The sequence below is a fragment of the Mesocricetus auratus genome, unplaced genomic scaffold, assembly GCF_017639785.1.
Source record: "Mesocricetus auratus isolate SY011 unplaced genomic scaffold, BCM_Maur_2.0 Super-Scaffold_100026, whole genome shotgun sequence".
NCBI classification, from domain to species: domain Eukaryota; kingdom Metazoa; phylum Chordata; class Mammalia; order Rodentia; family Cricetidae; genus Mesocricetus; species Mesocricetus auratus.
Genome location: NW_024429207.1, coordinates 18,450,085 through 18,456,176, shown reverse-complemented (window position 1 = coordinate 18,456,176; position 6,092 = coordinate 18,450,085).

The window sequence follows — 6,092 nt, the reverse complement described above, 5'->3', positions numbered from 1 at the left end:
CCGCAGACTGGAGGATCCTACTTGGGGCTCAGCTAGCTTTTCCCTAGCATTTCGCTGACTGCGTTGAATTTTCTTCGCCTCCCCCTTGGGAGGAAAGTAAAGCTTGCCAGGGTTTTTCCAAAGAAGTAGGACCGAGAAGCCTCCCTTGACCTGATGTGGCCTGGAAGGGAGCAAGCCTGGGGTGGCTGAATCCCTAGGACTCTGGCAGATGGTGTGGGGGTGGAGGCTTTCCACAGGCCAATCCCACAGGCACACTGCATGGGTCCTCTGCCTCCCAGGGCGTGGGTGTGGGTGGGAAAGGGTTAATATGGAACCACAGAATACAATGACCTGTAGTGCCCTGGTTCCTGACTGCACCTTGTGGGCTGTGGTAGCCAGGTGAAGAAGCCCTGTGCTTTGCTTGATGTTCAGATGGACAGGTTCACAGTGCCCCCTTGAGATTCCTGGGGGATCTTCTGCCAGCTGCCACCCCCTAAGACAGGCTATCCAGGCCCCCAGCATCTGCTAGGAACTCTTTTCTTTATTGCAGAACAGAGCCTTGTCCCAGTACCAGAAGCTGGATGCCTGGGTCTCCAGGGCAAAACTCATGTGGTCCCGTCCCCTAGGACAAGCAGAGCCACACAGGACACAGAGCCTGGGAGGAAAGCGCGGTGGAGCCCTGGAGATGTCTAAGCAGGCACAGGCATGGCAAAATGTGTAAAATGACAATAAGGGGCTGGAGGGGGAGTAGTGAGTGCGTTCCATCCCTACTACCATCAAACAAAAGGATAAACGAGAAACATCAAAGCATCGAGACCTTCTCCACATGGTCAGCACTCAAGATCAAAGTATTTATTACTGTGGTAATCGGGATCATTTAGTGTGGTCAGAAGAATGGCTAGGCAGTAAAAGTCTTTGTGTTCTCTTACCACATTTTACTCTTTTTTAATTGGTTAAGGGTAGCTTAATACATGGACTATTGGATGAGAAACAAATCTCTGGATTCCAGAGCGTTCTGTTTGTAATATGAGATGTAAACAATGCGGCCAATTCTGACCCGGAGACTTGCTAGCGTTCTGTGGCTCCCACAGCTGCTTAGCTGGGACCACTGCTGCCCTTCAAGATGTACAACTGAGCACACTCCCGCAGCCACCCCCACAGGCTGGTCCTTAGGTGTTTCCTCACTTTTAACATCACTCCGTACCAAGCAGCGGGTAAAGGCAACAGCCAGCGGCCTGAGTTTAATCCCCGGGATTCACACAGTGAATGAAAAGGACACCTACGAGTTGTCCTCTGACCCTGGCACATTCTTGAGTGCGTGTACACGCACTCATGCATGCACACACACTAAATAAAATGTCATAAAAGCCCATTGTATTTCAGGTTATTTCTTTATGTTCAGTCATAATAGGGAATTGTTAAAGGAGAATGAAAAAATTTTAAGGCTTTTGATCTCCAGTTTATATTTTCACTGACAACACTAGAAGGTTCTCATTTTATCGAACACTTGTTATTTTCAAATATCATTATAAAAGAACTTAATCATTTCAAAGGTAAATATAGTATTTCCTCTAGCCTCTGCTTCCTAGGTTACCAGTGAGGTTGAATACTGTCTTCTAACTGCCAGCTGTGTTTCTACCTTTGTGATTTTTCTTCTACCTTTGTGTTTTTTTCTGCTCATATCTTTAAGAAAATATGCTTATTCGGGACCAAACGTAATAACTATAAAGATTGATCATCCAGATCCTGAAAAATTGCAACTTTTGTTTGGTTATTTTTAATCTCCTATGGGGAAGAATAGTAATAGTAATAGAATAGTGATAATAGACTAAAATGTAACCACATAGATGAAACTGAGAAAGAAAGGAAGGAAGGGAAGGAAGGAAGGAAAGAAGGAAACAGGGCCAGGAGAGCAATGGCTGTAGACTTCTATTCAGGCTGTCTCGGGAGCTGGAGAGTGTCACTGGTGTGTACCTAGTGGCTATTCTTGGGGCATTGGTGCAGGGGGGGGGGCAGGGAAATCTAGTATCACCTGGGAAGAGAGACTTAATGAGCAATTTCCTACATTAGCTTGGGCTGAGGGCATGTCTGTGAAGGATTGTTTGTTTATTGATGTAGGAAGACCCAGCCCACTGTGGGTGGCACCATTCCCTAGGCAAGAGATCCTGAACAGTGTACTGTTATGGAATGTTCCTTTACACTGTGTGAAGATGTGTCACTGTGATTGGTTTAATAAAGACCTGAATGGACATTAGTTCGACAGGAAGAGATTAGGTGGGACTCCTGGGGACAGAGAGCTCTAGGAAGAAAAAAGGAAGAGTCTCCAGCCAGATGCAGAGGGAACAGATGTGCAGGAAGAGAGGTAAAAGCCATGACTCACGTGGCAACATGTAGATGAATAGAAATGGGTTAATTTAAGTTATAAGAGTTAGTGGGAGCCGGGCGTTGGTGGTGCACGCCTTTAATCCCAGCACTCGGGAGGCAGAGGCAGGTGGATCTCTGTGAGTTCGAGGCCAGCCTGGTCTACAAAGCGAGTTCCAGGACAGCTTCCAAGACAATACAGAGAAACTCTGTCTCGAAAAACCAAAAAAAAAAAAAAAAACCCAAAAACAAACAAACAAACAAACAAAAAAAGAGTTAGTGGGATGAGCCTAAGCTATAAGCCAAGATTTCAAATTAATAATAAGTCTCCATGTCATTTTTTTGTGAGCTGGTGGCCCAAGGAAAAATCCTCTACCGTGTAAGAGAGGAAAAAGGTAGCTAAGAGCAAGCAAGCATCCATGTATTTGTTCTCTGTCTGCCCTGGACTATGGATGTAACACTTTAACTCCTGTCTTGACTTCCCTGAAATAATGGCTGGAACCTGGAACCATAAGATAAACCCTTTCTTTCCTTAGTTGCTTTTTGTTAGAGTGTATTACCAAAGCAAGAGAAATGACATATTAGTAGACATATCAGGTGCCCTAGAGGCAATATTCTGAGTTGCGGAGAGGAGTAATCCCACCACAGAATTTGGAGAGGAGGCAGCAAAATACCTTTAGCCCACCTCCCTCCCACCCTCATAAGAAACTGAGAGAAGGAAGGGATGCTGTTGTAGTGGTTTGAATGAGAACAGCCCATGTAAGCTCATATATCTGGATGCTTGGTGGAACATTTTGGGAAGGATTAGGAGGTGTGGCCTTGTTGGAGGAGGTGTGTCACTGAGGTGGGCTTTGAGGTTTCAAAAGCTCACATCACTCCTAGTTAGCTTTCTGCCTGGTGCTTGTGGATCAGAGGCAAACTCTCAGTTACAGCTTCAGCACCATGGCTGCCGGCTTGCTGTCTGCATCCTTGCCACAATGGTCCTGGACTCGCCCTCTGGAGCTTCGAGCTGCCAAATCAAACGCTTTCTTTTATATGTTGCCTTGGTCATGGTGTTTTGTCACAGCAATGAAAAATTAACTAAGGCAGAAGCAAACACAATTTGTGGAGGGAGGGAGCTAGATTTCATGAGGTGTGGAATGGGAAATATGAAGTCTACACTGTCTCAGTGCTCACAGGCTGCGGGCCATGGGACAAGGTCTGGCATTCGAGTCAAGGCAGTAGAGATGGGACTTGCTGGGAAGGAAGGGGGGACGCTGCCTGTTTTTCATCAGAGTCCAGGGTGCCTGTGGAAGAATTAGAGGTGGTCTTCATGGGGGCCTGCTGAAAGAAAGGAAAGACCTGAGCACACTTCCAGAACAGGGAAATAAACATCGGAACGATAATCCCATCTTCAAAGATTCTCCACTAAAAGAAAACGGCCATTTCTTCTAGATTTAGGCAGGAAAAAAGCCATTTAAATTCTCTAGGAAACAAATTTTAATTATTTATCTTTGTCATTTTATGCGCATGTCTGCATCATGCCTGTGTGAGGGTGTCCGATTCTGAAGTTACAGACAGTTGTGAGCTGCCATGTGGGTGTTGGGATTTGAACCCAGGTTTTCTGGAAGAGCAGTCAATGCTCTTAAACCACTGAGCCATTTGTTGCTCCAGCCCCGGAAGAAGACTTTTTTAAGATTAAAAAATAAACTAAGCCAGTGGTGGTGACATACTTGTGTCTTTTTTTTCTTTTAGATTTTTGAGGCAGGGTTTCTCCGAGGCTTTTGGAGGCTGTCCTGGAACTAGCTCTTTTAGACCAAGCTGGCCTCGAACTCACAGAGATCCGCCTGCCTCTGCCTCCCGAGTGCTGGGATTAAAGGCGTGCACCACCAACGCCCGGCTAGACATACTTGTGTCTTAAATCCCAGCACTTCAGGAGACGGAGACCGGTGAATCTCTGTGAGGTCAACGTTAGCCTGGTCTATAGAGCCAGTAACAGTACAGCCAGAGCTCTGCAAAGAAACCCTGTCCCCCAAAACAAAACAAACCTTGGAAGTCATAGTGACCAGAGGGGAAATTCCCAGGGCAAATTGGCAGCTAGACTAGCCAAATGGGGCAAGCTCTAGGTTCACTGAGGGACCCTGGCTCAGTAGATCAAGTAGATGGTGATCAAGAAGGAACATAATCAAGCCGGGCGTTGGTGGTGCATGTCTTTAATCCCAGCACTCGGGAGGCAAAGGCAGGCGGATCTCTGTGAGTTCGAGGCCAACCTGGTCTCCAGAGCGAGTTCCAGGACAGCTTCCAAAGCCACAGAGGAAAAAAAAAAAAAAAAAAAAAAAAGAAGAAGGAACCTAATCTCAACTACTGGTCTCCACAGATACATGAATATATACATGTGCACACCTCACAGACACACACACAGAGGCCCGTAATTTTTTAAAAATCATAAAATAACTAAAAGGCTCCCAGGAGAATACACAATTTGAAAACCTTCACACTTTTCGTTTCTCTTTACTATTTCTCTATCAGAATTTAAAGTTATTTAGAGGGTGTTTCAATAAAGAGGCTCATCAGTGCCAGGTGTGTTCAGTTCACTGCATGGAATATCCTATTATCTTGAAGGACTCGGCAGTGGGTGCAGTTAATTATCTGTGGACAGAGAGTGAGAAAGTTGTGGGGGCTCTCGGGTACCTTACTGTCTGCTTCAGCAGGATTAGCTGTCTTGTTTTACACCCCATATCACAAAGGGTGGGGAGGGCAGGGACAAAGCAGTTACGGTCTCCAGTGAAATATTTCTCAGGTGGCCTCCAGTTTGCCGTCTTCAAAATGAAAAGCAGACAGCATCGTGTACAACAGCGGTTCTCAGCCTGTGGGTTGCAACCCCTTTGGGGGTCGAACAACCCTTTCACAGGGGTCGAGTATCAGATATCTTACGATACATCAGGTATTTGGATTAAGATTCATATCAGTAGCAAAATTATAGTTATGAGGTAGCAACGAAAGTAATTCTATGGTTGGGGGTCACCTCAACGTGTATTAAGGGCTTCGAAGCATTAGGAAGGTTGAGAACCACTGATGTAGAGCCTTCGAGAGCCAGAAGGACCTGAGAACTTGACCTTTCAACTCAATGAAGCTGTGCCAGCAACTGGTGCATAGGTATTCTTACCTCAGCTTACTGTTATTATTATTTGGTTGTGAGCCTAGCCTTTAACAGCTGAGCCCTCTCTCCAGCCCTAGCTTACTATTATTTAATCTCCACTCTTGTGCTTATGTCTCTCGGTAGGCTCACTTGTTTGTAGATTTCTAGCTGGATTTTACGGCTACTGTTTCTGTTTCTCCACCCAATGAACTACAGGACACTGTGCTCTTCACCCACACCTCCATTATTCCAGAGTCTCTTCCTCTCTCCTCATTAGCCATCTCTTCTTTTTATGTCTTTACAGTACCCATCATAGGCTTAATAGTCTCTAAAACTGTGGGCCCTAACAGTCCCCAAACCTTCCCTGCCAGGCGGCTTCACCGACTCCCACGCCCCCCTCTTCACAGCTGATCTAACGCTTGTCCGCTTGTCCTCGTTGTCATCCACAGTCTTCCCTCCCAAGTCCAATCTCATTAGCTGAGATCCAGGGACACTCTCTACTAACCTTAGCCTCCCGCAGTTACCCAAGTGAAAAGGGGCCACTGATCTTAATTGGCTACTAGGCCATTTGCATCCCTGTAACACCCAGAAGCTGAGGTTGCTCTTCAGTTAAGATCCAGCTTGGGGCTCTCTT